Below are 12,500 nucleotides of genomic sequence, written 5' to 3' on the forward strand. Positions count from 1 at the left end.
TACCTTTGCTGTTCATTCTAAAACTTATAATGGTCCTCAAGGACCTCGGGAAGACGTCTTTTGAAGGGCAGGTTTTAATTTGTTAGATCTGCTTTCAACTTTGTTGTAAAAAAAAAAAACTCGGCTGCATTCAAGCAGAGTGTTTGTGTCACGAACGTAAAGGTACGTCATTCTTATCCGAGAGATTTTCATTTCGTTGTTCTGTCGTTGGGGGTGTGGGGCGTGTGAGGGGGTGGGGGTCGGGAGGGGGCGTGTTTGTCCCCACGCCCACTTCATAGTGCCGGTCCCATGGGCAGTTTTAGGAGAAAAGTAGACACGATGGGAACAAATTTTGTGCCATTTTCAAGAGATCCTGTTCGAATCCCGCAAGAGTCAACGCGCGGCGGCAGTCAGGGCATACAGTCTTAGCCTAAGCGTAAGCTGAGATGCAGGTTACACAGGACGACTTCCTATTGCTAAATTGAAGTACAGTTAAACTTCTCTCTCATTTGAAATACTTATTGCTGTACTACATCAGCATTTCAAGTGAGAGAGAAATTCAAACTGTACTTCAATTCAGCAACAGGAAGTCAGCTTTTGTACTGCGCTGCGTCGCCTGTGCCGCCTGCGTCTCAGTTTCTTCTCAGGCTTAAACCTCTGAGCTCGAGCAAAGACAGGAATACCAAAATACCTAATATGGTAATGGCTATAAAAACAAAATAGAATTAAATAAATAAAAATAAGATAAATTAGTTTAGAATAAGATAAAGGAAAAAAGTGAAATAAAATAAAACAAATAGAATACAATAACTCCATCTATATACATACATATACCAAAGGCTTTTTTTCCCCTTACAAGGGGGGTAGCCAAAAAACAAAGGCATAAAAACCACTCCCACCCATTCCATCCCTATCCGACTCAAACAAAGGCCGTGGGAGTGATACTTCACTCCCCCCCCCAAAAAAAAAAAAAAAAAAATCCCACTCCACCCTCTCTGCCCCCTTCCCTCCCTCTTATCTTGGCATCTCCTGGATGACGGATCTTCCCTGCATCTTGTCCATTGCCCTGGGTCAAAAACAGTGTCGCAAGACACAGCACATCCACAGCAAGGCCGCTTCATCAAAATTGGCGACCCCCTCTCTCCGTCCCCTCATGCAGAAAAGGAGAAGTTGGGGAGAAATCCCTTTGGGCTGCGTCAAATTTTTCTCACACCTACTCCCTCTCCATCTATATACTAATAGGATTTTTCCCTTATAAAGAAATACGAATTTAGAGAAAATAGAAATAGTAAATAAATAAATGAATGAGTATGGATATGAATACAAATTTAAACATGCAAACATAAGTTTAAATATAAATATACATGTACATACATATACCAAGGCTTTTTTTCCCTTACAAGGGAGGTAGCTAAAAAGGAAAAGGCATAAAATCATTCCCACCCATTCCATCCCTGAATACACTCCACACCCCTCCACCCTCCCTCTTATCTTAGCACCTCCTGGATGACGGGTCATCCCTGCACCATGTCCACTGCCCTGGGTCAGAAGCAGTGTCGCAGGACACAGCACATCCACAGCAAGGCCGCTTCATTAAATCGGCGACCCCCCTCTCCGTCCCCACATGCATAAAAGGAGAAGACGGGGAGAAATCCCTTCGGGCTGCGTCAAATTTTGCTCACACATACTACCTCACCCCCCATCCCCCCGCCCATTCCACCTCATGCATCACAACATCATCCATATACAACCATTCTCCATTCAACCCTGTCCTCTGTCCTCTCCCGTCTTTCCTCAATAGACATTCCCCTCTTCCCCCCAAAGCCCCCTTCACCCCATCCATCCACCTCATCCTAGGACGTCCCCTCATGTTCACTTTCTCCACATCTGCCTTCCATACCTCTTTTACTAGTCTTTCTTCACTCATTCTTTACAAGTGTCCAAACCATCCTAATACTCTTTCATCAACCCTATCTCCCAACTCCCTTTCCACCCCTGTTCTCCTCCTCACCTCCTCATTTCTCACTCTATCTAGCCTAGTAACCCCCATCATACTTCTCAGACACCTCATCTCAAACACATTCAAATTCCTTCTCTCTTCTTCTCTTATGTTCCATGTTTCTGCCCCATACAGTGCTATTGGCACAATCACTCCTTCATACAGTCTCCTCTTAGCATCCATTCCCAAATATCTATTCCTCATTACACTCTTTAATCCACCAAGGCATTTACTCGCTTCTCTCAATCTACATTCTACCTCCACCTTAACTCCACCTTTTCCTGCCACATTTGCACCCAAGTATCTAAAACTATCCACTTCCTCCAGTCGCTCTCCCTTAATGCTCACTTCCAGTCTACTGCCACTTTGACCCCTTGTACATCTAATCACCTTACTTTTACCCACATTTATCTTTAGCTTTCTTCTATCACATACTCTCCCAAACTCTGTCACCAACTTCCTCAATCCCTCCTCCGATCCTGCCACAAGTGCAGTGTCGTCCGCAAACAACAGCTGGCTCACCTCCCACTTTTCTCCATTTTCTTTAACCATCTCCAATCCCTGACCCACTACCCTTGCATTTACCTCTCGCACTACCCCATCCATGTATAAGTTGAACAGCCAGGGCGACATAACGCATCCCTGACGAAGTCCCACCTTTACCTCGAACCATTCACTCTCTCCATCTCTAATCCTGACACAAGTTCTACTACTCTCATAAAAACTCTTGACAGCTCCTAGAAGCTTTCCTCCTATCCCGTATATCTGCATAACCTCCAACAGTGCCTTTCTGTCTACCCTATCGTAAGTCTTTTCCAGATCCATAAAAGCCCAAAAAACATCCTTCCCCTTTCCTATAGCTTTCTCACATATCTGTCTTACCACAAAAATCTGATCTACGCAATCTCTACCCGTCCTAAATCCACACTGTTCCTCACCAATTACTCCCTCTGTTCCTCCCCTAATCCTCTCAATCAAGATCCTCCCATAAGCCTTCCCAACTACACTTAACAAGCTAATCCCTCTGAAACTACTACATTCACACTTGTAGATATAACATATATGAATCTATATATATATAAATATCTATATATAGGCAAATGTATACTGTAAATATAAATATGATATAAATAACATAAGAATTAATAGATAAGTGAATAAAGTAAAATAAGTAAACATAAAAAATATGACTAGAATAAATAAAATCGCAACTGAGATAGGCACCAAATTAATTGGCGAAAAAAAAAATTGCTTCTAGTCACAGGGGAGGAATTGGGCTAGCGAGTGAGACGGAAAGGAAGACTCTTAGATGACGAACCGGAGAGATTTTGGTTCCGGTGCACTCCAGAAATGAAACTATCTCTCTCTCTCTCTCTCTCTCTCTCTCTCTCTCTCTCTCTCTCTCTCTCTCTCTCTCTCGGGAAAAAAAAAAAAAAAAAAAAAAAAAAAAAAAAAAATCCGGTGAGGGAGGAAGGGCAAGGGTGAGAGAGAGGGGGGAATTACCCTTCCCCCCCCCGGTTAATTCTGGTTAGCAGCGAATGCTAATTGCCGGAACCGGCCGTGATTGAAGCCCTCTCCGGTTGTTATTGATAGTCCAGTTAGCATTGTATTCTATTGTATTCTCGGTCGAGTCCTCTTCCGGGACTTTTTTCCCCTTTTTCACTGAGAAAAATGAAACAGGGTTGATTTAATCGCGGCTTGATGTAACGGGATTTTTTCAACGTTTTATATATATATGTATATCTTTTTTCAAATTTGTTAGGACCTGCAGTTCTAGGTATAGGGAGGGGATGAAGAAATGGACATAGAAGCCTTTCCCATTTGCTCTTCCCATGCATAGGGAAGATATTGGATTTCCGTTTATTTGTTTATTTATTTATTTGTTTGTTCAATAGAGTTGGAATTAGGTCTTGTTTGTGCTCCTGTGTTGGTGTGTGTCCGGCCTATTATTGTTTCTTTTTATTTTTTATTTTTTTGCTTTATTTTAACTTTGTTTTATTTCATCTTATCAATTTTACTTACTATGTTCATGTACGTCTTTGTGCATTTATCTATTTTATTATTTACTTATTCATTTATCTATATTAAATTTTCAGTACTTTGCAAATTAACCAAATCATCAAGGTTTTAAAAGGGGGCTGGCATAAGCTGAGATATAAGGAAAAGTAACAACCTCTCCACAACCCTCTTCCCCTTCCCGTTCTCCTCCTCCTCCACTTCCTCCTTCTTCTCCTCCTTCATTTCTTCTTCTTCCTCCTCCTCCTCCTCCTTCTCCTCCTTATCCACCTCCTTTTCCTCCTCCTCCTTCTCCTCCTCCTTTTCTTCTTCCTCCTCCTCTCACTTCTCTTCCTCCTTCCCCTCCTCCTCCTCCTCCTCCATCTCCTCCTCCTCCTCCTCTTCTTCTTCCTCCTCTCTTTTTCCTTCTTCCCCCTCCTCCTCCCTCCCCTGCTCACCCCTGCTTTCCCTCCTCCCCCTCCTTCCCCTCCCCCCTCCTCCCCTCTCACCCTCCTCCCCTTCCCCTCCTCACCTCTCCTCCTCACCCCTCCTCACCCCTCCTCTTCCTTTCTCTCCTCCTCCTCATTCTAGAGTGATGAAGATAAAATAATAGATTTGATGCAGAAATAAGTTGGGAATTCCATTTTTTTTTTGACGAACAAAAATAAAAACAACTTGGAGCAAAATATGACAAAAAAAATTACAATTGTTCTCAGGTTTTCCAAAGAGAATTGGAAAAAAGTAGTATGAAATGCTTAGTTAAAATTCTCAAATACTTTTTATAAGTGAAAATCGCCATCTCTTATTTAATTAAATTTTCTTTTTAGACAACCTATGATAGGCGTAGGATACCTCCCTCCCCCCCGTGGTTTTCCTCAGCTGAATAAAATCGTCTCGTGATTGCCTTTTCGCCTGCCTATCATTGCCCTATTGTTCAAGTTCCTATTTCCCCTTTGAATCTTCTCCACATACTCAGAGACGGTCGTCAGAGAGGACCTTCTCCCTACCGCTCGTCTTCAAACCTCAACAAGCTTATCTGTGTCTTGAGGTGTCAGCCCCGAGCGGCTGACACTCGGTTTCCGGACCTTGTTCTAAGATCTCTCTCGGTCATCTTTGTTTTTTTTGCAAAGAGCTGAGAACAGACAATTATTACTATAAGCTGCTGACACGGAAACAGTCCCACACATACAACAACCTAATGTTTCTTCACAGAGAAATCTATCGGAAGACCTCGAGGATCGTTGCCAGGCAATGTGGGGCTGTGGGAATTCAGCCAGTGAACCTGGAGAGAACACTTGCTATCTTTGCTGTCCTCACGTGTCTCTTTATCTGAATAAAATCGCCTGACGACAGAGACAGACGAAACATAATGATCGAATTAGATGTTCAAAGTGAAGTTGGGATATCTCTTAACCTTTAGGGGATACATTTTATCCGAATAAAATCACCTGACGACAGGCCATAGTAAAAATACAATTCTAATAAAGTGCTTAAAGGATCAATTAATTAGAAAATGGAATCACAGGAGAGAAAGTGTGATGTGGGTCCCTCACTTTTCATCTTCCGCCGGCGAGTCATCTGCATATAAACAAGTCCTGTCAATCATGTAATTGTTTTTCGTTTCCCTGCCTGCAATCGAGCTAATTTTGAACGGAACTATATGGTAATCATCGCAAATGAAAAAGGAATTATTGTGAACGTTTGGAACTGCACCTATTTACAACCTCACTTTTTTTTCATATTATTCTTGACTTTGATTTGTGTTTCTTGATATATCTTATTCTGTTTGATTTTGTATTACCATTTATTAATTTAATTTATAGTTTATTTTTGTTTTATTTTCTTTAAGTTTATCTTGATTGATTGATTTAGTTACGTATTTTTACTCATATCTTTTCAATGCCTGACTAATTAATCTATTTAATTGTTATTTTTTTTTACTTGACCCTTTATTTGTTCATGTATTTATTCATAAAATTATGTATATATATATTTAATTATTAATTATTAAATGTGCAACTCTGACAGTAGATACTGTAATTATTCTTCGAGGTGATGCAATGATAGTTTGAAAACTGGAAGTGTAGTTGTTGGTCTGCCAAGGCAATATCCGAAAAGGATATATTTTTTTTTAGACGACCATTGGGGATGTAATGGATTTGACATATCGCCAAATAAGTTCTGCCAGTTTCAACTTATGTAATTTGAAATTTAGATTGCCTGCACGCATGCATGCAAGAATGCACATACCTATGGACGCACCCATACACAGGCCTATGCGCGCGCACACACACACACACACACACACACACACACACACACACACACACACACACACACACACACACACACACACACACACAAGGATGGATGGATGGGGTAAAAGGGGCGTTGGGAAATAGGGGGATGTTTGTTGAAGAAGGAAGGGAGAAGACAGAAGATAGGGGTGAGTGGAGAATGGTTGTGTATGGATGATACTGTGATGCATGGAAGGGAGTGGGTGGAGGATGGGAGAAAGGAGTATGTGTGAGTGATATTTTGACGCAGCCCGAATGAACTTTTCCCCGTCTTCTCTTTTTCTGCACGAAGGGACGGAGAGGTGGGTCACCGCCTAAATGAAGTGGCTTTGCTGTGACTGTACTGTGTGTTGCTATATTGTGTTTTACCCAGGGTAGTTGGCGGATGCAAGGATAACCTGAGTGAAAAAGGGTGATGGAGGGGAATGGAATGTGTGGGAATAGGTACGTGCCTCTGACCTAGCTACATTCCTTATAAGGGGGAGAAGCTCTTGATATATATAGATAGATGTACAATTTGTACATATGTAATATATATATATATATATATATATATATATATGTATATCACTGTAAAACCACTGTTGGAGTAGAAAAGACTGGAAACGGGGAATCTATATATTTCGATTGCAAACTGCAATCCTCTTCAGTAGATACAATTAAGAGAGAGTGTGCTACTTAAGTAGTACCCTTTACATGAGAAAGGGGAACATGGGAAGAGGTCTCTACCCTCAGCTCACTCCATATGTGAGGTCAGGAGGCAAATGTGTTTTTAATAGGATGGTGATAAAAAGTCTGGGGACCATTGCCCCTTTGAAATATTGATATTGGGCTGGTATTCAATAATAGTGGATTCTACCATTTTTCTCCTGAACTCACATCTGGATTTATAGATAAGCTTCGCTTTGTCCCAATCTAAACAATGTTTAATTTGCTTAACATGTTGGAACACAACTGAGCTCTCTTGTCCATATTTAATGAAACGTTTATGTTCGATCATCCTAGTGTTCAAATACCTTCCAGTCTGTCCGATGTAAACTAAGTCACAACCTTTACATGGTTGTGACTAGGATGATCGAACATAAACGTTCCATTAGATATGGACAAGAGAGCTCAGCTGTGTTCCAACATGTAAATCATTACATCAAGGAAAGGTAAATTATTATTTTCTTCTATTTCCATGGTAAATTAAATGGAAGGGACCAAGGCATTGAGTTTAGTTAAGAACAAAGTAGGATCATCATTTGCAGGCCAAATACATAAGATATCATCAATGTATCTGTACCATGTGACATAATGGGGGAGAATCTTAGGTAATAATTTAGTTTCAAAAAATTCCATGTAAAGATTGCTAAGAACTGGAGAAAGTGGGTTACCCATAGCCATACCAAACTTTTGCTGGAAATAATTACCGTCAAATACAAAATATGAGTCAATAATCATTTACCTTTCCTTGATGTAATGATTTACAGAAAGGAAAGGTCTTTCAAATTTGATGTCTATAGAAAACCCACCAATGTCCTTTCATACGTACATTTTTACTCGTCTCATAATTGCAGGACAAAGATGTCAGTGTTGTCATCAATGTTTCTGAGAGCCCATAGAATCTGCAGTCCGGAGTTTTTGGATGATGAACCCTTAAGAATATCTGACATAGCTTCAAAATTAAGATATCCTAAGCACCTCGTGGATATTTCTTATAAATCGGCAAAGAAATCTTTCTACGAGGAAAAAGCTGGTAAAACTTTTGATGTATAAAACCTACTTGTACTGACTTTCAACGAGAATTTCGTCAAACTACCTCATATTCTTAAGACTTTCAACATTCAAGTGGCATTTAAGAACTCAAATACAGTTAGAAGTCTTTTAATTAAAAACTCTCCTTATAAGGAAGAAGGATGTATATATTCAATTCCATGTGAAAATTGCGACAAATGCTATATTGGTCAGACTGGAAAAGAATTAAAAAGTTAAAACAACATCAGTATAGCGTCAAGAGTGGGCAAATTTCTAATGCTTTATTTATTCACCTAAGGGATTTTAATCATTGCATAAATTGGGAGGGTGCTAAAGAAATTGTTAAAAATAAGTCATATTTGACAAGAAATATAATAGAATCCAGTCTGATCAAAGATACATTTGTCAATAACTTAAATTTAAGTCATGGTATGTATAAACTACAGTAGACAATTTTATTGTGGAAAAAGTAGTAGCCCAAACGTCCAGGGCCGCGAACGGGTCAGGTCGACATCAGAGCCTCACAACCTTTCCCGGTTACCTCCCTGACCTCATACTCTTTGTATATATTCTTGTGTACTAATTCTTTTCTATGTACCTTGAGGATGTCTGAATAGACGAAAGCGCTTGATTATCAGTTTTTCTTTTTCCTTGGTGTTTTTTCCACAAATACACACACACACACACACACACACACACACACACACACACACACACACACACACACACACAATGTTAAGAAAAGTGTTGCCTCTGGCCTTTTCTTGAGGGCTTTCAGGATTTGCAGTCCTCAACTTCTGGACCATGAGATTGAGGTGATCAAATGTCAACTTGAGAAGTTGGCTTATCCACCTTGGTTTCTGGATCAAGCCCTCAGTAAGGCTAGGGCCAACCATTTTAAAACTTCCGTCCCCTCAAGTTTTCACCGCTCCTTTAAGGACATTTTAAAAATTCCATTTAATAATACCATCAGTTCTTCCACTAAATTGTTTCCTCATGAACGTCTCACTATTGCCTATCACTATCCTAACACCGGGCGTAAGCAAATTGTGAACGTTCAACAAAAACCGAAGGAAGTTGCGTCACCTGGTGTTTATTGTTTGCCCTGCAAAGATTGTGATTTGGTTTACTTGGGTCAAACCGGGAGAGACCTGAACACTAGATTGGCAGAACATAAAAGGTCAATTAGGTATGGGCAAGAAAATTCGGCTGTATTTCTTCATGTCAAAAATAAGAATCATTCTTTCGACTGGGGTAAGGCCAGATTAGTGTTCAAGTCCCACTGCGGTTTCAGGAGGAAAATAGTCGAATCAGCATTAATTGAGGAATGCCCTAATATTAATATTTCTAAAGGGCAGTGGACACCTGACATAATCTCACGCGCAGCAGTTGCCAAGTTGGTGCGGACACTACATCCTCCCCTCTCCTCACCTCCTCCCTCCTCCGCCACCCCAGTTTGCCCCGCGCCTGAGTGAGGTCAACTGTCCACATCTCTTCTTACTGTAGTTTATAAGTCCCCTCTGTTCTCTATCTTATGTACTTTCCTGAAGAGGGCTACAGTTGTTAGCCGAAATATAGGATTTTTCTTTATTCGAAGTTTATTCTTTCTCCGACTGTGGGTTCCTGTGTGTAATTTACAAATGTGCTACTACATTTCTGTTTAGAAATATATATATATATATATATTATTAAGTTTATCTAGAAAAATATCAAAGGGACCCCAACTCTCATGAGAGTTGGGGTCCCTTTGATATATATCTATATCTATATATATATATATATATATATATATATATATATTTATATATATATATTTGCAGAAACCACTTGGAAAATAAAAGAAATGAATACCGAACGTTTTCGTTTATTCAAGACATCATCAGGATACCTTTGTACCCTGAAGATGTCTTCTATAAACGAAAACGTTTGGTATTAATTTCTTTTATTTTCCAAGTGGTTTCTGAAAGTATTGTCACGTGTGCTTAGTGATTTGTTTTTCATATATATATATATATATATATATATATACATATATATATATATATACTCGGATATACATGATATATTACACACACACACACACACACACACACACACACACACACACACACACATATATATATATATATATATATATATATATATATATGTGTGTGTGTGTGTGTGTGTGTGTGTGTGTGTGTATGTGTGTGTGTGTGTGTGTGCGTGTGTGTGTGTGTGTATGTATATATGTATATACATATACTCTATATATGTATGTCAGTATTGGCGCGGTAGCCGACTTGGGCTTGTGAGTAGGTGGTCGTAGGTGGTCATAAGTTCGAGTCGTGGTGCCCATATCGGGCTTGCTGTATATAGCAGGGATTTACCCTGTCACGGGTTTCTCATATTCCACTGCGTGGAGTAGGATGTTGAGTTTTAGATTTCTGAGTTTTTAATAATCCGCTTTTTCGAGGGATTTCAGTGAATGGTTTAAATATACCTGTATGACAGAGCAAATCTCTCGTAATAGATACCGGTAAGTCTTTAAATTAATTAACCTTGCTGTCGCGAGACTCGAATCGGGGACCACCATAATGCAAGTTCCTGCTCTACCGACTACACCAGTGAGCGTATCAAAAGATACATGCATATACCAAAGGCTTTTTCCCCCTTACATGGGGGGTAGCCTACAGAACCTGGTATTAACTTCACACCCAAGAATGAAGGTGACTGCCAACTGCTGTCAAATATCAGTCGTTTCACACAGCTCCCGACGCCACACGCGATGAAAAGTATTACATGACCAAGGATTTTTTATCGCTTAGTCGTTGTAAACTCTTGTGAAACAAATCTCTTATAATAGTGAAATGTTTCAAATAACTTGACTGTCATGGGACTCGGTTCTTGGACTATCACTAGCCTGCCAGTCTACTGACTATATATCATATATATCTATATTATTTTGTGTGTGTGTGAGAGGGATAGAGGTAGAGAGGGAGAAAGGAATGACTGAGTGATTGAATACGTGAGTGGTCGAGTGGGTGAATGATTGAGTTATTGGGCGATTGAGTGTTTGAATGATTGGGTTGGTGAGGAAGATAGAGATAGATAGGCAGATAGACAGATAAATAAACAGAAAGAGATGAAGACAGAGATGAGGAGAGAGAGAGAAGGAGAGAGAGAGAAAGAGAGAGAGAGAGAGAGAGAGAGGAGCATAAATTAAAGGAATGTTCAAATATCCAATTACTTTTGTCATTTTTTGCACATAAATTTAAAAGTCAAAAAGTATTTGCACCTTTTCCTATGAAGTTGATAATATACTCTATTGATAAACTTTTATATATTCTATTCTAGTTATCAAAAGGTGTTTCTCTTTTGGTCAATTCAGACCACTCTTCAATGAATGATAATTGTAATTTTACTGTTCATCTTGATTTTTTATTTATTCTTTTTGCATCAGGACGAAATTAAAGTAAGGCTTTTCTCAATAACAAGAAATTATCACTGGCTCTTTCCCCAGAGTGCATCCATTTTCCATTTTCGAAGTTATTACAGGTTTACCGAAAGTTAGATCCGAATTTCCCCGTGAAGGAAGTTATTATGTGGTCTGAATGAGGTAGAATGTTTGTCTGTGTCAGTTTCTCTCGGTATCAGTCCTAGTCTCTCGCTCACTCTCACTCTCGTTCTCTCTCGCTCTCGTTCTCTGTCTCTCTCGCTCTCTGTCGCTCTCGCTCTCTCTCGCTCTCGCTTTAGCTTTTTCTCACTCTCGTTCTCTCTCTCACTCTCTCTCTCTCTCTCTCTCTCTCTCTCTCTCTCTCTCTCTCTCTCTCTCTCTCTCTCTCTCTCTCTCTCTCTCTCTCTCTCTCTCTCTCTCTCTCTCTCTCTCTCTCTCTCTCTCTCTCTCTCTCTCTCTCTCTCTCTCTCTCTCTTTCGCTTTCTCTCTCACTATCTCTCTCTTTTGCTTTCTTTCGCTTTCTCTCTCTCTCTTTTGCTTTCTTTCGCTTTCTCTCTTTTGCTTTCTTTCGCTTTCTCTCTTTTGCTTTCTTTTGCTCTCTCTCTCTCTCTCTCTCTCTCTCTCTCTCTCTCTCTCTCTCTCTCTCTCTCTCTCTCTCTCTCTCTCTCTCTCTCTCTCTCTCTCTCTCGCTTTCTCTCTCGTTGGCTCGTTTGTTTGTTATATCTCTTGTCCCTCCACTTCTTTCTTGCCCACCAACCTCTCCGTCCTCTTCTTTACTGAGTTCCACCAGCTATATTTCCACTTACTTATCTTCTGCCATATCCTGTCCATCCACTTTTCAATTTCTTCCAAGTGCTCATCCACTTATTTCTATTCTGGTACTTCCTCTCTATCCACTTTATTATCTTCCACCAACTGCCTGTCTAATTATTCCTCATTGGCCGCTTTCTGTACATGTACTTTGCCCTCATCTACCACTTCCTATCAATCCACTTATTCCTCGTCCGATGCTTCTCCATCCACTTGATTATCTTCTGACACTTTGTGTCCTTCCACT

Source organism: Oratosquilla oratoria, chromosome 30, assembly GCF_046742065.1.
Source record: "Oratosquilla oratoria isolate Oo_2021 chromosome 30, ASM4674206v1, whole genome shotgun sequence".
NCBI lineage: Eukaryota > Metazoa > Arthropoda > Malacostraca > Stomatopoda > Squillidae > Oratosquilla > Oratosquilla oratoria.